At 47.9% G+C, this 25,146-nt stretch overlaps 1 protein-coding gene across 1 annotated transcript in view; it reads left to right on the forward strand.

Moving 5' to 3' along the window:
* The window catches only part of LOC147707999 (monocarboxylate transporter 10-like), a 770,926-nt gene that overhangs the window by 476,439 nt on the left and 269,341 nt on the right, over positions 1 to 25,146 (forward strand). The gene's annotated exons all lie outside the window — the stretch shown is intronic.

Raw genomic sequence — 25,146 nt, forward strand, 5'->3', positions numbered from 1 at the left:
TGCGAGGCATCTGAGAGCGACCGGCAGCGTGGGGAGAGCTGCCGGGCGCCAGCACCACAGAGCAGTGCCCCCTGGCAAAATCACCGGGTAGCGGCCAACAATGCCGGTCCACGCGCAGCCAGGACAAATGGAAGCAGAGACTCACCGGGAGTAAGGGGAGCCCTCCAGCGATGCCTGTCTGTCTGCCAAAGCCCCACACGGAGCGCCCAGTGAGAATAGAAGCTACCTCCGCTCCCCCCCTTCCAGGAACAGTGGGAGCAGAGATCCGGCAGCCAAGTAGAGAATGCCGAGGACAAGGGACCAGGTAGAGCAGGACCAGGTAGAGCAAGTCCAGGCCATGCTTTGTGTGCACAGCGTAACGAACAGTGCCGAGGAGAGTGAACCTGTTCCCATGCGCTGCAGTGCCATCTAGTGGCCGTTTTTGCGCTACCGCGCCAAAGGAAAAAAATAATAATAATAATAATAATATGAACAAGCATGCTTTTAAGAAAAGGGAACCACTTGCTGCAAATTGAAATAAGTGCCAGGGAATAAAGTTATCATAATAATAATAAGTAAGTGAATACTACCAGCACACAGCAGTACCACAATGCATAGGTGAATGCACAAGGCTGTACCAATCTACACGACATACCTGCTACACTCAAAGCAGTTTCCCAGCAGCAGAAGAAAATCAAGGAAGGCGGAGAAGAGCATTGGGCACACGCCCAAGTCACAGTCTGCTAAATCCATGAGGGGAAACGGACCAAGTATACAGAGAGCCAGGCAAGAGCACCCCCAGAGATAACTTTACAGAGCCAAGCTGCGTAGGACATGGTAATGCAGCGAGCTGTTCTCTAGCGCAAGACTGAAGGACAAAGAACTGTACAGAGTTAAAGGCAGTGTGTGCAGACAGCGCAGGGACACGCCAGGAGTGCAAGAACTCCTCACCCACACGACACAGGACAGCGTAGCATTGCGCCGGAACGTGCCAAGAGCGCCAAGAATCAAGAGCGCCAGAGTGACGCTGACCAGCGACACGCCAACGCCACAGAACAACACTGCGCAGAACGCGCAAGGAGTGAGGGAACTCCACACCTCAGGACCGAACAGCATTGCGCAGACCGCGCAAGGAGTGACGGAACTCCACACATCAGGACAGCGCAGCATTGCGCAGGACCGCGCAAGGAGTGAAGGAACTCCACGCCACCACGACTGAGTGACGCAGGGATCACGTCCTCGGAGACCTGTCAGTAGGTCACAGCGAAGACGACTTGCCAGAAAGTCACCGCCAGATGCGGACCAGTCAGTTGGTCGCCGGAAAGAAAAGGAGAAGATGACCAGTCAGTTGGTCACCCGGGAAGAAAAGGAGAAGATGACCAGTCAGTTGGTCACCCGGAAAGAAAAGAAGATGACCAGTCAGTTGGTCACCCGGGAAGAAAAGGAGAAGATGACCAGTCAGTTGGTCACCCGGAAAGGAAAGGAGAAGATGACCAGTCAGTTGGTCGCCCGGAAAGGAAAGGAGAAGATGACCAGTCAGATGGTCGCCCGGAAAAGAAAGGAAGCAACTGACCAATCAGATGATCACCCAGAAAAGAGAAGGAGGAGTTGGCAGTCAGAAGATCACGACTGCGATGACATGCCAGAAGATCAAAGGCGTGGCAACTGAATAGATCAAGAAGAGGTCCATGGACAGGACCCAGAAGAGGTCTGATGACACCGACCCGAAGTGAAGAAGGAGCGACAGGAAGAAAGGTGCGATGCCTGGTTTGGCCATCGGAAGAAGAGAAGGTGTGTCCTAAGGGTAGGACGCAACCAGGGAGATTCGTGTGGAGTGCACGCCACACGGAGATGGCCTGGGTGGTTGAAGAAAAGGAAAGGGACCGACCACGTCGTGAAAGGAATGGAGGAGAAGAAGGGTAGTGAGTGCCACGGTGCCACTAGAAGATCACAAGAAGAGAAGAGATGTGACCAGCCATCTCACACAAACATCAGGAGAAGATGGCGACATGCACCAGAACACCGGAGTGCAGCGGAGAACAAGGCCTGGCATGAACACCGGCGGCACAAGTCAAAGACATCCATCTACAAGCAATCCATCCATGTGGCAATCGCAGAAGAGGACAAGTTTGGACTGTTGACAACAATCTACCTTTGGGGTTGAGCGGAAGATTGGATGGCGAGAGTGCTCACACATCCGGCTGAGGAACTGACCACTTCACACCAACCCGTGGCAGCCCAAGAAGCAAAGGCCTCAAGGGACTCTGGTGGCAGCAAGTCCCGCAAGAGAGACAGATCCATGACGGTGCGTCTGCAAGACCCACTGAGAAGGAAGCTTCGCGTGCAAGAAAAGAGTCAACAGCAAACCTTCAGGTGGAACTAGGACACACCGGTGAAGATCGTGGAGCGCCCCGCTCACGGCCCGAAGGCTATGGTGGAGCAACATGACCGACAACACCAGTCCAGTGGAAGCCTGGCAAAGAGGTCCTCCCGGACATCTTGTGAGAGAGGAATACCGGCGAAGAGGGGCATCCTAGTGAGAGGGATGTATGCACCTACTCCTTTCATCTGCCCAGAAACACTTTGAAGCCTGCCCAGAGACAGCACCAAGGACCAGGACTGAAGAGGAGAACCGAGAAGAAAACAACACTCGGATCACGTCACCCCTCTATCTAACTACCAACTGTCACCAGTGGTGCCAAGCAAAGGCAAGACCAAGAACAACGTCCAGGCGGCGCAGACAGAAGATAGGACCCGCCAAACAACGGCAAACCATGCCACAGTGACTCATGAGTCCTGGATACAGCAACTACACCATCTGCGACCTGCAATCCACCAAAGAGACTCACTTCAAAGTATGGAGTCCAGTGTTATTTTGTATATACATTCTCTTTCCCACAGGTGGAACTTTATCGTGGGGTTTACAAACTGTACTTTTTCTCCCACAGGTTGGACTCTCATTTGTTTTCATTTTCCCCGAAGTTTGGGAGGGATGTAGTAATCCAGAATTACGGTCAGCAGTCTAGTGCTCTGTCAGCCAGCACACTGAACACCCACCCACCACTGATGTCACTGGTCAGGTGACACAGCTTTAATAAAAGGGGCCGAGCGCACGTGCTCTGGGCCAGTTGCACTATGTAGCTGTTGGTGTCTGCGTCAGTCATTCTCTAGCATGAGGGCCCAGGGCCCCCAACATTACATAGAGCAGCATTATCAACTAGGTGCCATCTGGGGTTTTTACAAATATTTTTGAACATTACATTTAGGCATCATATATCGAGAAACAATCTTATTTTCCAGCAGCCATCAAGAACATCCGGACTCCAAAGGCCATTACAGCAGCTACATCGCTCGCTAGCCTTCCCTGCCCCTCAGATGCGCCCCGGGGATCAGTCCACAGAGATTATTAGTGTTAGTGTGAAAGCGGTAAAGGGCCATCTTCACCCGATGAGTCACCGAGCTGACTGGACATTTTTACTTTTAAAATTGAGAACGCATACATTTTTTGCACAATCTGCACTTGAAAGTATGCCCCTTACGGGGATTGAACCCGTGATCATAGCATTGGCAGCCTCATACTGCAAACAACTGAGCCACCATTACGCCATCCCAGTTAAAGCTCTCCCCAGGCTCTTAACCCCTTCGTGGTCGCGGCCCCGCCCCCCGGCTCGGAAGCACAAAACTACTTCCGGGGCAAGGGGGGCGGGACAAGCCACCACGAAGGGGCCGGGCCCTGCCATGCCTGCGTGGGGGCCGATTGGCCCCCCCTTTTCTGACTCCTGGCCGCAGCAACCCCGCTTGGAAACTCAGTGCGCCAATAGTGTTGATGCCCGAAGTATGTCACCGGCCAGGGCACAAGTCCTGAAAAAAGAAGTGGGGGGATGCTGTCACCGGAAGTGACGTCACGACAAGAAGTGACGTCACGAAAGCTGGCTTGCAAAATTGAGCTCATTGCCTCTCCGTGTGTTTCCAAACCCGATAGAACCACTCCCTCCCCACACCGCCCCACCTCACACCAATGAGCCCAGCCATGCTGTGCGAGTGATCGCATGAACATAGGGAGGGGGGGATGTCACTTCCCTAACTTAAAAGCCCTCCGTCCCTTCCGCCAGAACACCTTTGCATCTTCCTCGCACTGATGAAAACGGGACTCTGCCTTTCCCCCATTTTCTGTTTCTGGCTTCCCTAACCCTAGTTCCCCGCCCCCCCCCCCCCCCCTCGTATTTTCCGACCCCCACCATCCCCCTCCGCTTCTCTCTATTCTTCTAACTTCTCCAGTCCTGCATCTGTTGCTCAGCCGGCGGCTTCTTGCGTCCTCTGTCCACCGATCTCACAGCCCCCTCGATTGTCCACAATGTGCAGTTCTTATACACCTCCCCACCTCCCTTCAAATGCCCATCTGCTCGTGGAATGTGCCCACCTTACCGCTGCGTCCTCTCTGGGACGAGATCGGTCCGATCTCGTCCCAGAGAGACCAAACATTGAAGACCAGCTGTTTAGCAGGGGGACGGCGTCCCCCCCACTCCCCCCTGTAAAATAAGTGGAGGGATGCCATCCACCCGCGTGGTACCCCGACTCGAGCCCTGTCACCGGCGCTGTAAAGGACGTAGCTTGTCAGACCCTTCACTGCAAGCCTGGACCTGATTTAAATCGATGCTGACGCGAGCGCGCATCGTTCGATTTGCTTTCTTTTAGAGGGACGTGCATGTAGGTGCGGTTGAGTGTTGCCCGACAGTGGTAACCTGCTTTTATTATTCTAATACTATTTTAAAAACGTAGGACTCACTTTTTGGCTGCTGGGGGGTAATCATCAGCTTTCTCCTCATTCTACGCATCCCGCTCCCCTTGATTGGTCTGGCCGTCCGTGCAAGTGGTTCCGCCATCTTGGAGTTAGCGGTCTAGTTGTTGGGGGCTGGAACTGATTTAAATCGATACTGACGCGAGCGTGCATTGTCGATTTGCCTTCTTTTAGAGAAACGTGCATGTAGGTGTGGTTTAGTGTTGCCCGACAGCGGTAACCTGCTTTTATTATTCTAATACTATTTTAAAAACATAGCACTCACTTTTTGGCTTCTGGGGGTAATCACGAGCTTTCTCCTCATTCTACGCGTCCCGCTTTCCTTGATTGGCCGGGTTGTCCGTGCGAGCGCTCCCGCCATCTTGGAGTTAGCGGTCTAGTTGTTGGGGGCTGTACCTGATTTAAATCGATGCTGACGCAGGCGTGCAGCGGACGCGCACAGCAGACGCGTGGAGCGGGCGCGCCAAAGGCACGCCCTTCTGCTCCCGTCCGCGCCAAGTACACGCCTAGGGCCAGCCACGCTTCTCCTGGCTTCAGGGAGGTGGGCATTGACAGCGGGCACCGGCGGCTCTGTTACTCTAGCGCTGAGCTTCGCCACATGGATGTAATGGGCAAAGGTAAGGGGGCTCTCTGTTTTGAGGAGTCGGCCCTGCCTCTGTCTGACTTTCTGGCCAAGGGCCTCCTCTCCTGTGGGCTACTAAAGGTTAGATCATTACCGAAGCATAGGGTGGAAATTCAGTTGTTGCTGGAAGCCCATGAACTCGAAGTGTTGTTCATGACAGAGACCTGGACCTGCTCCGATTGTGAGGTTGATCTTGGGTTGGCGTGCCCCCCCCCCCCCCCCCCCCCCCCCCCCCGGCTACAAGATGTTTCACAGACCAAGAGCTAGGGGAAGGGGTGGGGGGGTTGGGCTGATTTATAAGGACATCTTAAAAGTGGCTATTATAGACATTGATATGGTTCCGGGATTTGAACTTCTAGGCTTTGTCATTAAGGATGATTCTGGCCAGGCTCTAACAGGGATCATATGTTATAGACCCCCGGGGGCCTTTAGTATTCAGCAGCAGCAATTGTTGCTGGAGACAATTACTAATATGGCCGCTACCCATCGTAGACTGGTGATTTTAGGGGATTTTAATTTGATTTGTGGCTAAATGGCCCTCTGGATGGGGGCTGTGCTAACATCCTTCAGTCCTGTGAAGGTCGTGGTCTCTTTCAGCAAGTGTCTAAGGTCACTCATAATGGCGGGCATATCTTGGACTTAATTTTTTCAGAGGTTAATCATCTGTTCATTAGGGAAGTTTTACCTTTGGTCTGGACAGACCACTTCCTGGTTCAATTTTATGTGAACTGTGCTATGCAAGAGCCTCGGGTAGCTGACCCTTGGTGTGAATATTTTAGCAGAGATTGGAAGGCTCTTTTACGTAAAAAGGGTCTGGACCCATTGTTCTCGGTTGAAGACTGCTTTTCCACTGATCTTCAAGTTGAGGAGAATTATTCTGCACTCTGCTCTAAAATTGCATTGGCCCTGGACTCTCTAGTCCCTTTAAAGAAACATTGTAAGAGGGGCAGACCCTCGGCCCCGTGGTTTAATGAAAGTTTGACAAATCTAAAACTTGATTGCCAACATGCTGAGAGGAGATGGAGATATGGCTACAAAGAGGAGGACAAACGCACCTGGAAAATTAAGATGGGGGACTATAAAAAGGCAAATAATAAGGCCAAGGCGGAACATTTTTCCTCTCTGATCCTTAATGCTCCCAATAGCTCCAGAAGCATTTTTAACACCTTGAACAGTTTGACCAACCCTGAATGCGCCAAAAATGTGACACCCCCATCCCAAGAATCATGTGAGAACCTGGCTAGGTTCTTCCGTGATAAAATCAAAAATATCATTGATGATCTGGGTGGGGTCTCTTCTCAACCTGAGATGGGAGATGTTTTGAGGGTGGGCACTTTGGAAACTGCTGTAGAGGCGGCAGGGGCCACTTTAGAGGGTGGCCCGGCGCACTATTTATCTGAATTTCTGCCCCTTGAAGTAGAGGATTTTTATAGACTAGCGGGTGGGATTCCCTCTGGATCTCCCTTAGACCCACTGCCCTATAAAATCTGGAAAGAGTTTAAGGCCGAGCTATTTCCTACACTCCACCAGATTTGTAATCAGTCACTTACTGTTGGAGTGGTTCCATCTCAATGGAAGCAAGCAGTGGTGACACCCTTGCTAAAAAAGCCTTCCCTTGATCCGAACAGCTCCAAAAATGATAGGCCCACAACCTACTGGAAGAGGTCCAATTTGGGTTTCGGCCTTCCCATGGCACCGAGACGGCCTTGGTGACTGTTATGGACGAACTTAGAAGGCGGTCAGACAGAGGACAGCCAGCAGTACTTGTTCTACTTGACCTGTCGGCCGCCTTCGACACAGTCAACCACGGAATCTTGTTGCAGGTTGAGAGAGGTGGGGATAACAGGGTGTGCTATGAAATGGTTCCAGTCCTTTTTACTGGACAGACAGAAAGCAGTGTTTCTTTCCCCTTTTCAATCTGCATTTACCAAAACTACTCATTGTGTACAGCAGGGCTCGGCCATCAGTCCTATTTTATTTAATATCTACATGAAGCCACTAATGACGGTCATCAAAAAGCATAATATCAACATCATAAATTATGCTGATGACACACAGCTGATAATCTCTCTGGAGGGAGATCAGTCAACTTCACTGGAAGTGTTTCACAGTTGTTTGCGTGACACGACGTTGTGGCTTAGGGAAAATTTGCTGCAATTTAATGCTGACAAAACGGAGGTGCTTTAATGTACTACGGAAAGGCTTCCCTCCAGGCTGCCCAGTAACTTCTGGCCCATGGACACCACAACCCCCATTCAGCCTGTAAAGACTGTTCATAACCTGGGTGTGACGTTTGACAGTAAATTAACCCTGGAAGTGCAGGTGACGAAAACAGTGGGCTGCTGTTTGGCCATTATTAGATCATTGAGGAAGATTTTCCCTCTGCTTCCCCCTTTGGCTTGCACATTAATAGCACGCAGTACTATTCTCAGTAGATTAGACTACTGCAATGCCTTGTTGCTTGAGTCTCCTAACTTCTTGTTTGATAGGATGCAGAGGATCCAGTCAATGGCAGCCAAATGAGTGCTTGGCTGGCCTAGAAGGTTCTCTTCCTCCTTGTCTTTAGCGGAATTGCATTGGCTTCCACTGAGACAAAGAGTCCAGTTCAAATCTCTTTGCCTAGTGTTTAAAGCCCTGAATGGGTTGGGGCCTGTATCCTTTCAAAAGAAATTTGCTTGTTATGTCCCCATGAGAACTTTGTGATCGTCAGGGGCAAAGTTATTAAAGGTACCCAGATTCAGGAAGATGAGATCAGGTGGCAGATCCTCTGAGGTGTCAGCTGCAAAGCTCTGGAATGCTTTGCCTCTGGAACTTAGACAAGTTAGTGATATTCTCTCTTTTAGAAAGAGGCTAAAAACATGGCTACTTCCAAAGATTTAGTTAGTTGTCTGCAGGGTCGCCCTATAATTGCTTGTCTCAGAAAGTGCTAGCGCCAGGATGCCTGCCAGGTGACAGTGCGATTAAGAAATACAATAAATAAATAAATAAATAATTCTTGTTTAGTTGTCGTAAGTCAATACAATGGCGTAAATCACCATTGGGCTTCCTGGCAGCGACCACTGGAGCTAACCATTCTGTCCCTTCTACTTCTATTATTCACCACTTTTGAGTTTGGAAATTTCTTTTTTCAATTCATCTCTTACAGAAAGCGGTACAATTCTAACTTTACAACATACAGGTATTGCATCACTTTTTAACTTGATTTTATGTTGATATCCTCTCAAACATCCCAATTCATGTTTCAAGACACTTGGAAACTCCTTTTTAAAAATATGTAGGAATTCCTCTTCGCCATATTTCTCCACCTTACAAATGTTGTCCTTAATAAGAATGGGAGTGGAATCTTTTTCCTCATGAGAATTTGACTAGACACCTTGTCCGTAACAAGAATGGGAGTAATAGTATGTTTATTGTTCAGTTAATAAAAACTCACAATTTTAACGTACAAATATTAAAAGTCAGTACTTCTTTTAAAACAGAAGGGAGCAGGGCTCCAGTCTTTAAAAGCATAAAAGTCTCAGCTTAGGGTGCTTATGATTCGGTTGGGTTTACGTGGCCATAATGCTTCCAGATTTCCAGGGGAAGATAGGCAAATGTTCTTACTTTGTTGTTGTTTGGCCAATGCTTTGAGTAAACCCTATGGTTTTTTCATTTAGTCTTGTGCCCACTATGTCGAAGTATTTTGTTGTTCTACAGTTCAGCTGAGTTTCTTCAGGGTTAAAACAAAGCATCACTGCCTGCCTACAACTCCTTATTCCCTTCTGGTTCCATAGGGCCCGAAGCAGAGAGCGCCTTATGTCCCGGAGGTTAGTGCAGATGCAGATTATGTGTATGAGGTCCTCTTTCCCAGAAAGACAGAGGCGGCAGGGATTTGCAGGATTTTCCCTTGTCCATGGTGCAAGGTGCGGAGCTATAGGAATTTTGCCCAGGCGCATGTTAAGGAACTTGTTTTTTGTCTTCTGTGTAAGGTCCGTTGTCAAATACTCTTGTGGCTTTAGTGCGCTGTAACCTTTCAGCACGACCCATCCGTGTGCTCTCTTGGCTAAGGTGGCTTTGTCCTCAATTAATGAGACCATCTTAGTGACTTTCGACACCACTTTTTTGAAGGGGCCTAGGTCGGTTGCCGACTCCCATAGGGCTGTTAGTCCTAAGGTCTTCAATGATTCCTCTAAGTAGGTCCTTGCAGGTGAGTTATCTCTGCCGATCAATTCGGTCCAGAGATGGGCGTTTAGAGAACCGTGGTCGGAGTCTCTGATTTTCCGCCAGCTTTTTATATATGCGCCTCTTCTCTCCACCGCTTGTTTCTGCAGGCCGAATTCAAGGCGGATTTGAGCGGGCGATGAGTTGGTGGGAAGATGAAGATGAAATATTGCCCTGTATGCTCGGCTGATGGTATTGTCTAGTGTTGTTGCATCTTTGCCTATCATGGACTCGCTGCCGTAGGTGAGCATGGGCTGTAAGCGAGCTCTTAGTACCTGTAGGAGAGAGCCCAATGACCGATCGGGGAGTGCTTTCTGCAGAGGCTTTATCGATAGGAGGAATGTCGTGCCCTTTCGACGTATGGCCTCTAGTTGGTGTTTAGAGGACCCATTTCCGTCTATTATGACGCCTAGATATTTGTAAGAGGCTACCTGGTCTAGCCTTTGTCCGTCCAGGAACCATGCGGGTTTCCGTTTTTTGTAATAGTTCATTGTCATAACTTTTGTTTTGTTTAAATTAATTGTTAATGAATTAGTTTTTGAAAAAGCATTGGTTTTGTCGAGAAGGTGTTGCAGACCGACGGGGGACCGGCTGATAAGGACTAGGGGCCAGATGTAGGTAGCCCTGTACCGTTCGGAATCGGCCGAAAATACCGATTTTCGGCCGTTTCCGATCGGTAAAGGGCTATGGAGATGTAGGGGCACATTTTCGGTAATTTTACCGAATCGTAATTATTACCGAATCGGTAAATGTACCGAATCGGTAATATTTACCGATTCGGTAATATTTAGCAATTCAGGTAAAATTACCGAAAATGCTATGTGGGTAGCCAATTTTCCTTTGGCACATGGCTTACAGAATCGGTATTTTACCATGGAATACAAATCCATGGTAAAATACCGATTCCTGTGTACATGCACATCTGTGCATGTACACATGTGCCATGTGACAGACAGACGTGCCCTTAGGGCATGTCTGTGTGCCACATTGCACAAATGCCCGTTTTGGGGGTGCTAGAGGGTGTCAAAGTGACACCCCCTGCACCCTTGACATATTCGGTATTTACTGATTCGGTAAATACCGAATCGGTATTTGAATTGAATCCTATGGGCTTCAAAGGCCCATAGGATTCTATAGCAAATACCGATTCGGTATTTACCGAATCGGTAAATACCGAATTTTTAAAGAATCGCTAACTAATCCAGATGTTGGGACCTACATCCCATTTACCGATTTAGAAATACCGAATCGGTAAAATTCGATATTTCAAAATCGGTAAATTGGATTTACCTACATCGGGCCCTAGGTCGTCTGCGTAGAGAAGGTTTGAGAGCATGATGTTGCCTAGTCTGGGAGCGTGGGATTTTACTGTCTCTAATTCACCAGGGAGGTCTGCAAGAAAGAGGTTGAACAACATGGGGGCTAAGACGCAGCCCTGTTTCAGACCTTTGCTGGTCTTGATTTGTCTCGAGAGGTGCGTGCCAGGTCCCAGTTTAATCCTGACCCAAGTGTCAGTGTGTAGCATTACCAGCTGCTGTAGAAGTAGGCCTGGAGTTCCCCATCTGTCCAATTTCTGCCAGAGTTTGTGCCGAGCTACATGGTCGAACGCGGCGCTGTAGTCAATGAAGCACATAAAGAGGGAGCTCTTGGAAGCCTTTACTGCGTCGGACAAAAGGGTTAGCGCCATGATATTTGTCGAGGTGCCCTGGCCGCTGCGGAATCCGGTTTGGGTTGCTGGGATGATGTTATTTGCTGTTGCCCACGATGTTAAATCCTCCAAGATGAGGCCCGCATAATATTTTGCCTCTGTGTCAATTAAGGCTAATAGACAATAGCTTCTTGGGTCGTTCCTGGTGCCCTTTTTGTAGATCGGGCTTATTATCGAGCCACTCCAGGATGTTGGTGTTTTTACTGTTTCCCTTATTGCGTGGAATACTGGTGTCAGGATGTTGCTCCAGATGGCAGGTTTTCTTTGTGGTTAAGTATGCCGAAATTGTCAGAGCTCTGTCGCGCTCCTTCTGACCTGTCTCCCCCTGTTGTTTTGACAGTGCTGTGTCAGCGGTATTGAAGTGAACTGATAAGTAGGTTGCCCAGTCGGATTCGGATATGTTGGAGTTGATACCTGTATGACCTGACTGTTGGAGGCTGTGAATGATCTTCCAAAAGCCGAAGCTATTCTTCTGTTTGGAGTTATAAAGGATTTTTGTCCAGAGATCCTCGTTCAGTTGCCTTTTCCTTTCCCAGGTCTTCTTTTTTAACAGTGCTTTTAGTTTACTTAGTTTCATTTTGGTGTCCTCGATGTTAGGGTGTTTTCGGAGTTGTTTGAGAGTCTTTTTTATTTCTCACTTTATGGTTTTTATCTCTGTGGTTGTTAATTTGACATGTATGAACCTGGTGGTGGTGTTATCTTTTTGGATTTTTAGCTCTGTAGCATGTTTAGCTCCTAATTCCGCTACAAAGTCTACCCAGGCATCAAATGAGTTGTTGTTTGAGCTGGATGTCTGGTGTATGATTGTTTTTGCGCTGTTTGATAACTTCTCAGGCTCAATCGGCTTGCATCTTATTCTTCTGTAGTTGATTGTGTATTCTGTGGCAATGTATCTTCTTTCATATTCTTCATTCACGCAGGTCAGTCCGAGATTGACTTCTAGCGGCAAGTGATCGCTTTGGGCACTTTCTCCTATCTTGAACGAGTTTATTTTCTCGTACAGTGGAAGTGACACGAGCATGTAATCAAGGTGTGAAGAAGTACTTGATGAGAAATATGTTGGTGCTGGGGGGATGTCCTCTTTGAAACGTCCGTTAAGCACTCTTAGGTTTAGTTGTTCAAGTTCTTTTACCAACTGGGTTGAGGTTTTAGTGTATTTGTATCGGGAGGGGATGGATTGGCTTGGGATTTTCCAGATGGTGTCCATTTCCTTTGTCATATCATCCTTAGTTTTATCTCCATAAAGGGTAAGGTTAAAATCTCCTGCCACTAATATGTTCTCCATGTCCCCTTCAACCATGAGCTTTGTCAATTCTTTGACAAGTTCCCTTGACCCAGATTTCTTGTGCTTCGGATGTATGTATGTGTTTATAACTTGTAGCTGTTGAATGACCTGGTTGTTTTTGACTGTAAATGATATGAGCTGTATTTCGTTTGGTGGTGTAATGTTTGCTCTTTTTACTTCCGTTGTGCCAATGGTTAATATTGAGGCAAGTATTGCCAGTCCGCCCGAGCTTCGACCATATTGAGAGCCTCTGGTTGCCGGATGAGTCAAGGTTGTGTAGCCTTGTAAGGAAATATCATTTGTTTCCCAGGTTTCCTGGAGGAGGATCAGGTCAAAACATTTTAAGTAGTTTAATGTGTCAGGGTCCTCCAGTTTGTCTGAATGGCCGTTGATATTCCAGTTGCATATTTTGATATTAGTGTGGGCCACAGAGTCGGGGGTTGAGACTGGCGCTATTTGTCAGTTGGTGTCGCCTCCAGGTATGGTACGTGTTATTGTTAAGCTGCATGATAGTGGTTGCTGAGAGATGGGGTTATGGGAGAACAATGAGTGTTTTTCCAATCCTGGAGAGTAGCTAAGTGCTCCTTTCAGTATTGATTTTGCCAGTTGGGGGCGTTCATGTTTGCTTTCTTCAAGGAGCAGAGTAGGATAAGCTAACTTTTTACCTACTTCGAGCTTGATTCCCCACTGTGAAAATCTGGGAGATTCGTTCATGATTGTGTTTGCTACCTCACTTGTTGTCCATGTGGTCTTTGTTATTTCGTTTTCTTGTGGGTGAGGGGCTGGTTGAAACTCAAGTGTTAACAGATCTGAAGTTTTTATGTTTTTTAATTTGTCTATTGAGTTGATTAACTTTAAAATGTTGCCCCTATTTAGAGTATCCACTCTCCCTCTGGATATAAATTCAGGAGTGAATAAGATTATGTCCGAGCCTTGTTCTCCGGGGGGCGATGTTTGCTGGTGTGTTTGTTGCTCAATATGGGTGTTCCCGTCTGGCTGATGGATATGAAAAGCTATTGATCTACAATTGGGAATCAACCCCTCTGATTTCTCCTTCGTCTGGCTACTTACTGTATTGGGGACACTTGCTGTTCGGGGATTCTTTGTTATTTCGCTAGTTGTGGTCTCAGTTTTATCGCAGGTGCATTTTTTTGAGAGATTTTTTGATATGGCTTCTGTTTGGATTGATTTGGGCTCCTCTCGGGCCTGCTTACTGGCTTCTGAGATTGGTTGCATTGTTGCTGCTTGGCAGAGCCGTTGCCCTTTTTGTTCCAATTCTAGTGGGTTTCGGGTTGCTGGGTTGTCTATTTGACCGGTTCTGCTCTGAGTAGAGGCTAGGGGCCTCTTTTGAGAGTGTAAGGGTTCCTGTTCCTACTGCTGTTGGCGTCGTTGTGTTCAATGAGTTTATGGGTAATGGTGAGAGATTTGTGAGTTCCCTTTGGTGCTTACAGTCGCCAAGCAGCTCTTTGTCCCTCGGTGTGGTAAGCAGGTTGTTCTCTTCTCTGCTGTCCGCTTCTGCTGTTTTCTTATTCTGGCCCTATCTTTTTTGCTTTCGTCGGGCCCGGGCGTTAGGTGGATTCTCCGGTGGCTCGGTTCGTCCTCTTGTGAGGATGTTCTGGGAGGATTCTTCAGGTATAGTTGTAGTGGTTAGAGGCTGACACCACTGCGTTATGGTTTTTTGCGGGTCTTTGCTGTTTCCTGATGCCCTCTTGTTGGGAGGGGTATCGAGCTTGGCCTCTGTTGATGAAAATTTTAGTACAGTTGATTTTGTGTTGTTCTTATCGGGCCTGTCTTTTGTTGGAAGAGGCCTTGTGATGTTTGTTTTGATGTCCTCTAAGAGGTTGCCCAACATCGTGGGTAAAGATGATAGTTTGTCGATGATTGGGGAGCAGATGCAATTGGTTCTTTGAATTAGTTTAACTGAATCTTGTCCTCTTTTTTTGAGGCCATTAAGGTCAGCGAGTTTTCTATCAATCCCCATTGTGGCCTCTGCTAGCCTTTGTAGGACTGTCAGTTGGAGGTCAAGCTTGTCGGATTGGTACTGAAGTGCCGTTGATGATAGCTGTATTGTATTGAGTAGGGTTACCCAAAAGGAGTTGGCGGGTCTCTGGTCCCCTCTGTGGGCGGGTGGGAGCTTTCTTCGCTGTTACTGTTGGGAGGTTCCGCAACGTTATACGCTGCCACTAAATCGCTCCATTCTTGGGATACCAGGAAGGTCATGTCCCTGTCTGGGGAACTTTGGTCCCCTCTTGCAGTGGTTGGTGGTGAATTTTCGGGGTCGGCTTTTGGTACCGGTATGTCAGGAACCTCAGTGTGGCCTTGAGTTTTTTGTTCTAAGTATGGATGAGCGTCGGGGTCTTGATTTGTTGCTGCTTTTGCCGCCACCTGCTGAGTGTATAGAGAAGGAGTGGTTGGAGATAGATGACAGTATTTTTTGATGCTGTGAGGCCCCAGGGACCCTTCCAGCTCTAGGGCGTGTTTTCTTGATGTGTCCCACGTTGATGGAGGACTTGTTTGATTTGTTTCCTCGATGCGTCCCGCGATAATTCCCTTCATGGGTCCCTCTATTGGAGGGGCTTGGCTGGTGGCGCCTTCTGGTGACTTTTGCCTTCTGGCGTCTTGTGCCCAGCGGTCCCCTGTGCCTGCCTCGTCTCCGGTAAGGTCCGTTCTCTCCCTTGGTGTCGGCACCTTGTGTATTTCTGCTGCTATGTAGTTTTTAATTTGAGGCAAGACTTTGTTAGTGCTAGCTGGTTGCAGTGGAGATTGGAGGCCTGTGATGGTGTCGTTTGTAGAGTAGATGGCATTACCTGGATTTTTTAAAAAGGCGAATTTTGTGTAGATTTTTGGCTGAAAGCTGTATTTTGATTTCGTTTGCTGTCCTGCTAAATTAATTAGTTGGTGGATGTTTTTCCCTTTGCTGCTTCTGGGTTGTTCCGGTAATGGGGTAGGACTCCGGTCAGAGTCTTTGTCGGGTGACGGACCGTCGGTTCTGCTGATATTGGTTTCGTTAGGGCTAATTTCCGGCAAGGTGGTGTTGCTATATGTTTTGTCTTTTTCTGTGGTGTTATTGGATGTTCGCTTATTTTTTTCCGGTGACACTGAGCTCGTGGTTGTGTTATTTCTCTTTCGTTTGGCTGGTTGTTTGTTTGGAGGTCTTCTTTCTCTTCCCGACCTCATGGTGGTCCACTGAATCCCTTTCTATGTCTCTTGTTGTCTCTCAGTGCCTACGTATCTCCACGTCTATTTTCCTCGCGGTGACAGTGCTGCTCACTGCTGTGGCCGCTGTCTAGGTGCTCAGTTGCGTTGTACTGCGGTGGTTCGCAACAGCTCATCTTCTCCAGCCCGTGGCAGGATCGCGGCTGCTCCCGGCTCCCGTGTCGCACTATGGTTCCCAGGCTCCAGGGGCTCCGTATTGTTCTACTGCTACTACTGGGTCGGACGGGAGTGGCTTTCCCGCAGCTCTCCGCTGACCCTCTGCTGGGCGCTGAACGCTGGACTCCGGACTTGGGACTTGGCGTGGCGTGGTGGCTTACTGCTCACTGCTCACTTTTGGCCCGGTCTCTCCCTCACCGCTCGGCTTTCAGCATTCTGAATTCAACTTTCTCCTCGCTGATTTGAGCCTTCTACTAGTTCTGGCTGATGCAGCCTTGATGCAGCCTTGACCGCGTTGATAGCGCTAATCTCACTAATCTCGGCTCCCGCCACGTTGCTGTATCCCTTACAGCTTGGGGCACAGCTCACGGCAGCTCACGGCAGTTTGCGAGCCGGTGCGGCCCCCAGTGCGTGAAATTTAGCGTAGAAACAGCAGGAGCGGTGGAGCCGTGGAGCAATAGAGACGTTTCAGCGATTTCTTCGGTGTCTCCGCTCTGCCCCCGCTCCCGCTCTGCTCCTCTGCCTGCCTGCTTCTGGCTCCGGTCACTCCAAAAGCTGGAATGGAATCTCTGGAATCTCACTAAAATGAAAGAGAGTCTGCCTTACAGCTACGTGACCAAGGGCACACTTTCACTCAAAAATTATTGCAGCAGCTTTCTAAGGGGTTCAGGGCTCTCGGCTCCCCCACCCTCGGCGCACTCCCGCACCTGTCCCGTACCCGGCTCCTGCTTCTCACCGCTTCTCTTTCTGGCTTCTCTTCTCAGGGGCAATTTGGTGCGATGCGGTGCGCGGAGCCTTAGGGTACGGGGAGCCTCGGGACACCAGAGGACTCTTGATGTTGAAAATGCGCTGCTCACGTTCCGGTGCCTTCGCTCGAGACACCCGGGACCCAGCAGCGCTTCGCCGCCTCTTCAATGCCGCTGCTTCCGCCCGTGTTCAGCTCCCGGCTCTCAGCGCGACTGCTCGCACTGCTCGTGCTCTACTGCTCTGCTCCACAGCGACCTTTCTCTCATGAACTCGTCCCTTTAGCAGATGAGGAGTATAGGGGGCAGCTGCAAAGAGAGTACAGCCCAAAGCTAGTATCAAGAATGGGAGGGTCCGATGATGATGATGTCTCCTTTCTTGGACATATACATTTTGCCAGATACATATCTGTGTTTGTACTCAATGAGGCCAATGAAATACCCATGTAATTTAATGGGTTCCCCTCCGTAAGCCAAAGGCGTGATATCAGGTTTTAAAAGACTAACTTTGTTTTTCAACTTAGTGAAATACAATTTATTAGATAAAAATGTTATCTTGGCACCTGAATCAAAAAGAACATGTGTAGTGCCCTCTTCAACAGTAATGATGTCAAAAGGACAAGACTTCTTACCTGAAACATTTTGAACTTGAATTACAATATGCCCACATTCGAAATCATCAGAACCTACTTCAGAGTTGTCACCTTCATAAACTTCAACCCTTTTAACTCTAAGATTTGATTTGCTTTTACATACTATTGAGAAATTACCCTTCTTTTGCACTTTGTACAAGTTTGATCCAATGCTGGGCACCTTTTATCATTAGCAAGGTGACCAGTCTTAACAAACCTATAGCATTTCAGGCCTACCATTCTCTCTTTATGCACTTCTTTGTTAAGATGTAACTCCTCCTTATCCCTTTGAGATTTCTCTCTGTCCCTTTCATTCCATCTCTGTTTTTTTTACTTTAACAACTTGTATTTTGGAATCCTTCTCATTCTCCTTTTTTATATCAGCAACACATTTTAACGAATGTTGTATTCTTTTAGGCACAGAAAGAACTTCATCTAGTTTTAGTTCATCACGTAACCAAAGTTCTTATCTTACCTTCTCCATGTTGCACCCAAACATAAATTGATCACTGATGCGTTCATCCGTTAAATTTTCAAACTTGCATGATCAAGCAAGTTTCTTAGATCAGTTACATAACCTTCTACGCTCTCATCATCCCTTTGTGTTTTTTTGCAAAACGGTACCTTTCTAAGATGGTACTAACTTTTAGCAAATAATGCTTGTCTACCTTCTTGATGCAGATTTCGTACTCTTTTAACACACCTGCTTCTGCATTAGACAAATCAGGTAGATGATCGAAAACATCTTGGCCTTCAGAGCCCAAACAATGAAGAAGCAATGATGTCTTCCTTTCCACACTGAGGGAAGTTCCACAAACCCTTGTGTACCTTTCAAACACATTTTTCCACTCCTGCCATTTTGTAGGTGGACACCAGGATTGGATAGGAAAAAAGAAGCTGCAGTAACATTTTACATAATGTAAGATAAATAGAACAAGAAGGAAAGAATAAAATAATAATTGTAATACACACAAAAGAATGGTACACTATGTGATTGTGCAATTTCGAAGTAAAAGACAAATACACCTAATAAACAAATGTGTGACCACAAACAGTGCCCACTAAAATATGCACAATTTAAATCTTTGATAATAAGACGTAAATGTGCATATCATTGAATTGACACGCGATGCAAGACATCCTTATTAAAAGAATAATGTGCATGTCATTGTGTGAATGTCCAACTCCTAATGTAGTTAAATTAATGTGTGTTTCATTGAAGACACACAAGAAGTGAAAGTACTTTCAAAGCTGTAAACAACGTAAACGCAAATTCAAGCTGACAAGGAAACCATCTGATCATAGAGTACTTTCCAAGCTGTAACCGATGTATAAGCAAACTTGAACTGACAAGGAAACCATTTGAATACAGACGATACACATAATTCCAAGTTCATCTCACGGACACGACTCCTTCTGAAATTAGCCAATTGCGATCCCCAATTACCTGGAAGTGCTTGGTCCTGAATGTGAGTTCATGAAGAAACAACTGAAGACGCAGCAAGAGGGAACCGCTAAGCTGAAACGATTGTGCTAACTGCGAGCTGCGGCGTCACTACAAAACAGCCTTCACACTCAGCAGGTAGAAATTGGCAGGATTTGGCAGCAGGTAGGAATTCTTCAGTTTGATAGCTGAAACACTTCAGTCCTGACTGCGAGCTGCGGCATCACTACAAAACAGCCTTAACACGCAGCATGTAGGAATTTGCAGGATTTGCCAGCTGGTATAAATTCTTGAATTTGGTAACTTAGCTCGCCTACTGTAGAAACACGACAAAATTACAGTCGTGCACAGGAAGGGACACGCTCGAGCGATCAACCAGAAGGCAGTTGGAATGCTCAAGATAGGCCAGCAGGGAGAGGCCATCTGTAGAGACCGTAAACGGCTCGAAAATAGGTATTTTGAGTTTGTTAACCAGTAGAGATATCCCAATACCAAGGAAATGGGCAGCACAGTAATACAGTTGGTTGAATGAGGTATAAGCCAGTACTTCCTGGACTTGCTGTAAGCTGGACTAAAGAAGAGAATGTGAAGATCATTTTCTGTGTCACAGCTGCACCCAGGGCAGTTCTTTTCTGCAGAAATAGACCATTTACTTGTAAAGGCTTTTAAGGGTAAAGTACCGTATCTCCATTGTAAATAAAGTTTTCTGGCTACAATAGGATAGTATCATCCAAGAAATCCTCGAAAAGGTAAGAAACTTTGATTGTTAAGAAAGAGTTAATTAAGGTGCCGGCATGGGGATCAGACAGAGCAGCAGTAAGTTTGTTCTCCACGAAAATCTTGGTAAGGGACTTGCGCGAGACCTCTTTGCAGCTCCTCTCCGGATCATACCATAAGGCAGGCAATCCCAGCCTTACAAATACGTTCTTCATAAACATGAGCCAGGGGATTTTAACTGCACTATAGTAAGTTAATATTTCCTTGAGTTCTAGCCTTTAATTAAGCAGCTCCGGCATTGTCCAGAGCCTATGCCAGAACCTAAGGGGTTTAAGCGCGAATTCATCTTCAATAGGTCTAAACCCCAGGTCAAGCCTTAGAGGGAGTAGCAGGGTGCTTTGAGGGAGTGCCAACAGCTGTCTAATAAATTTATTTTCTGCCTTAGCAATTTCAGGCCTGCGGGAATATCCCCACAACTCCCCACAACTCCCCACTGTACAGAATTGCAGCCCTCGCCTGAGTTTTATAGATCTCCAGAGGGGGACTAACGGGTTTGAATGTAGACGAACTGGAAAGCTTGAGTATTCCCCCCGCTAGCTGGGCCAGTTTCATTTCCGACTTTATTTGCTGGGGGCCCCAGCACAGATTTTCATTAATGGTTACCCCCAGATATTCATAAGTGGACACCCTTTCTAATCTAAACTGGGATTCGGGTGGGTAGTTGCAGGTGGGTTGAAGATCATGAATTTCGTTTTATCAGCATTTATCTCCAAACCACACCTCTGCAAAAGTCCTCAAAACCGTCCAGTATGCGCTGTATCCCCATGGGAGACTTGGAGAGTAGCAGGGTGTCGTCTGCGAACATGATCGCCGGCACCCTGCTACCTGCCAACCTTGGCGCATCATTGTGGGGGACACCATCCAGGTGAGCGATTACCCCGTTGACATAGAGGCAAAACAGGGTGGGTGCCAATACGCACCCCTGCCTTACCCCCCTGCCAACGGGGAACCTAAATGACAACGCCCCATTCTTTCCACATCTAACCTGCGCAAAATTATCCTCATGTAGCCTCATCAAGATGGTTAGAAGTTGGGGCGGGATACCCAATTCTAGGAGCACAGTCCACAGTTTCCCCCTGGGCACTAAGTCAAAGGCAGAGTGGAGGTCCACAAACACCATGTAGAGGCTGCCACCCTCTATCTTCACCGTTTTCCAGAATAGTAATGTTAGGCGAAAGATTTGGTCCATGGTGGAGGTGTTCCTCCTGAACCCCGCTTGAAACGGGCTGAGGATTGCATGCTCCTCAATCCAGTCCTGAAGACGATCTAAGATGAGCCGCGCAAAAATGTTTTGCGGAACATCAATGAGGCTGATAGGCCTGTAGTTGGCTGGAAGCAGAGGGGAGCCCTTCTTGAATATCGGGACAATTTCCGCTCCCAGCCAAGTACAGGGAACTGCCATGCCCCTCAGGACTGCATTGAAAAGTATTTGAAGGTAAGGGCCCCAGAACTCTGGTTCATGTTTAAAAAGATCTCCCGGAAGCTTATCAAGGCCCGGGGCTTTTCCAGGAGCGAGTTTACCTATTGCATTACATACTTCCTCTGTAGTAAACTCTAGATCATCATGCTGGGAGGTTGGAGGTGGGGTTACCGGAATACTATCCGCACCTTGTTCTACGGAATATAGGGCTTGAAAGTGGTCTTCCCAGACTTTAGGGTCAATATTTGGTTCAATACCCGATTTCGGTTCTCCACAACCTGTATTGACTATTGACCAAAATCTCCGTACATCCCTTGAATTAAGGGCGACCGTTAGGTTAGTCCACTTTCCTGATCCCGCTCTTGTTTTGCCTGTTTCATTACTTCTTTATATTGTTGTCTCATAGCACGAATTTGGGGTTTGTTATTACCGAGCTTTAAGACCTGAACTAACTCGGACTTAGCCTTCTAGATGCAGTGTTATACCATGAGGATACAGGAGCCCTTTTTGTTCTTTTAGCCCCCTGGGGATTAAAAACCTCAGCTAGACTGGATACTAGATCCATATGAAGAGCCTGCATCTTATCATTAAAATCAGAAGGCGGAGGTTGAGTGTTTAAAAGGTCCACCTCCCCAAACAAAGGAAAAATTAGGTTATATATATTACAGAGTTCTTCTGGGTTTACCACTATTTTTTCCCACCTAACCCTTCGTCTATCATTTGATAGACTAGTCCTATCTCCTGAGTCCTCCAGGTTTGCCATGCCATTCTCTTCAAGGCCGGGAAAAACCATCTCCAGACTTAGAGCATTGTGATCGCTCTCAACTCTAGTTTTTACCTTGAAGTCAACAACCTTGGACCACATCCGTGTCTCAACCATAATGTAGTCAAGGCGTGACTCCTGTCCCATTTTATTAAGGGTACACCTCGCTGGCGAGTCGGAGGGCGTGCAGCCATTACAGGCCCTGATAGAGTGATTTAAAGTTAGGGACGTAATCTGAATTGCTAAAGGGGACCATGTCTTCGGCGATCGAGACTGGCTCGGAGGTATGGCCCAGTGATCATCCTCCGCCATGAGGGCGCCTTCTTTCAACCCCAATCGAGGCTCAAAGGGGCAATTTAGGTCACCCCCCACCAGGAGATGGATGTCACTAGTAAAATTGTACAAGAAATGCGACAACTCATCAATGGTACTTGACTCACTGGCAATTCTTACAGGTTGTGAATAAACATTAACAAGAGCCAGCTTATAAGCATTTGGCCATTCCAGAACTACACTCTGGACATCGTCTGAGTGAGTGGTCAGAGTCTCAGCGGTACAACCCAGGTACAAACCGACCCAGGTGGTAAGGCCTCCTGACGGTCGCCCCTTCCCCCCCAACGAGCGGGTACATGGAAGGCGGCGTAGCCTACACACACTTGTTCTTCGCGGGCCCAGGTCTCTTGAAAGAGGCAAATGTCATTCTTGTCCACAAAGGACCCCCACTCTGGGCAGGCCATTTTATTGGGTAAGCCTGCAACATTCCAGGATAATATTGTCACAGAGCTCAATTTAGTGCCATTGGCACTAATGTCGCCATTCCCCATTTGGCCACATTCAGACGGACTTGTCAGGAAAGAATCCGATATGTGGCCTGTCACAGTTCTCCCGGGTGGGTAATCGCTATTACCTGTAATAGTGCCAAATTGGACGGAAAAGGATCTGGGGAGTCATAGGTTATCTGACTGCTAGCTAACTCCGTGGCTTCCTCGTGTTGTACGTTACTCATACTTGGAAACATCTCCTTTGTACCTACCCCGGTGTGGTGCAGTCAGTCTACCATTTCCAAGCAACTGTATCTATTCTGTGTATGTGTATAACTAGATACATGTGGTTGCACAAACCGCCCCCTGTCAGCCCTACCCATACCTTGTGGCTCTACTAGGGTCCACTCACGCTCCGAGTCTGTTGTGTGGGGCGGAGGGTAGAAGTATGACAATGGGAAGGGTTGAATAGTAGATCCAGGATTATGGTGAATCCAGTGACAGATGTGTGCCACGGTCCGTGGGTCCCTAAAATTAACCAACACACAGTCGCCCTTTACGGTTTTTGACCTGGACCCCACCCAGGGCATCCTGCGCATCATCAAGATTTCACTAGTAATGTGGCCAGGGAGCGGTCTGTTTTTGTTGAGCCAATCAGAAACTTTGTTTTTTAAAGACATAAAGGAATCCCTACTAGCATCACTTAGTTCAGGGACCCCTGTTAAAACTACCAGATACGGGCTCTATTCTGGGGGCAGATCAATTCTAATTTCCTTAGAAGAACCCCCATTGAGTACGTTTTGACAGGCCTCTTTTGGCTTTACAATATTGACCCCTGTAGGTGTGTTAACATGTGAGGCCACTGGTACAGCTAGCTTTGTGATGGGTACATTAAGAGGAGGTGCTAGAGATTGTACAGATTTTTGTGATGCAGTTCCCCCTGTCCAGTGTTAAATTGAATGTTACCCAAGGACACCTCTTTAGACTTTATACAGTCCACAGTCTTCCTTGTCTCTTTTTCAATCTTGGACAGCCGTTGCTCGACCTGCGCGAGTCTATCTTCAAGTGGTTGGAATGAAGACCTTAGTAAGGCGCCCAGTTTTACGAAGGACGGATCCTCCGTTGCCACTATTGCGCCGGTGGGATTATCCACTCCTGAAGTGTTTACAGTCAGGGGTGGTGAACCATTTTTATCCATGGATTTCGGGATCTCTGGGCCCTGGCGCTTAAGGGTTGTGTCACTATTGCTGTTGCGCTTAGCAATTTTGGGCTTCCTGCCACCGACGGGAGCAGCAGCCCCTCGCTTCCTCTTTGGTATCGCCCCCTCACGTCTCCCCCGCAACTGCTGTGTGTTTGGTCTTTCGGGGGAACTGTCCATCATTGACACTGCAGTAGTCTCTATTGCTACTGATAGCTGTGACTCCTCAGTTAGAGAAGCATGACCCTGGTCCTGTGAAATAACTGGACTGTGTGGAATCAGAGGAGCCTCAATAATGGTTGGTCACAGTGTAGGCTCTGGTGTATGATGCGTTTGGGAAATAACCCGAAGGAGGATCTTTTTGCTAAGGCAAGATCTTGAGAGAGACGGCGCTCCATTAGGATTATCTCATGATCGATGACTGAATTAGCTCTGATGATAAAGTTATCCAGCGTCCCTGTTAAATACCCACTCTAGATCTCCGCCTTGCTTCTGCTTTCACGTGCTCACATTTTACTGGCACAGGACGCAATTCAAGCTGGTACTTACAATGGGTCAAAATGATGATTATATACGACAAGCCGGATGAAAGAGGGGTGGCCGGGACCGGACTCCTCCGGGCTACAACGGGCTTAAACGGGCCCGGGCTTTGCCCGGCGCGCGCCCTCGCACGTCCTGCGGGGCGGGAGGTTGGCTTGATATAAGTACGCTGAGCAGTAGGAGGGCGGGAAGAGGACCCAGCTGTGGCTGATTTTAGGGCTGCTGGTCCTCGCAGTCCCGGTAGGCAATCCTCTTTGTGCAGGAAAAGAAATGGCAAGTCCACACTGCTGCGAGCGGCTCCCGCGAAGCGGGGGACGCAAGCAGTTTTCAGAAGGCAGGAGGAGGGCGGGAAGAGGACCCAGTTGTGGCTAATTTTAGGGCTGCTGGTCCTCGCAGTCCCGGTAGGCAATCCTCTGTGTGCAGGAAAAGAAACGGCAAAGTCCACACTGCTGCTGTTCAAGGCTCCAGGGTAGGAATGAGGAATGGATGGTCGATTTCGTCCTAGGCAGGTGAGAAGTCCAGCAATATCAAGAGGCACAGGTCAACTTCATCGGTCATCAGGAATGGATTGTTTACTAAGGGTAAGGTAGGGGCTCTGTGCTGCATTGTGATCTGAAACCAGATTGATAGTCGTACAGGAAATGGTTAAAATGTATGTGATCCTCGAGTCGAACACAATCTGCTTTTTCACTGACGTTGCTGATGAAGGGTAGGTGAGTGACGGTCTGGTAATTGATGAGATCATCAGGGTCTAACATAGGTTTCTCTAGAAGTGGGAGGATCTGGCCAGGGAGAATCTGGCCAGTCTTTAGTGCTTCTGGAAAGATGCTTTGCATGAGCGAGGCGTTGGCCATGGTGCATGGAAGTGAGAGAGCTTCCTTGGAGACAGCTTTGATAAAGGATG

The sequence above is a fragment of the Lissotriton vulgaris genome, chromosome 6, assembly GCF_964263255.1.
Source record: "Lissotriton vulgaris chromosome 6, aLisVul1.2, whole genome shotgun sequence".
In the NCBI taxonomy this organism is placed as follows: domain Eukaryota; kingdom Metazoa; phylum Chordata; class Amphibia; order Caudata; family Salamandridae; genus Lissotriton; species Lissotriton vulgaris.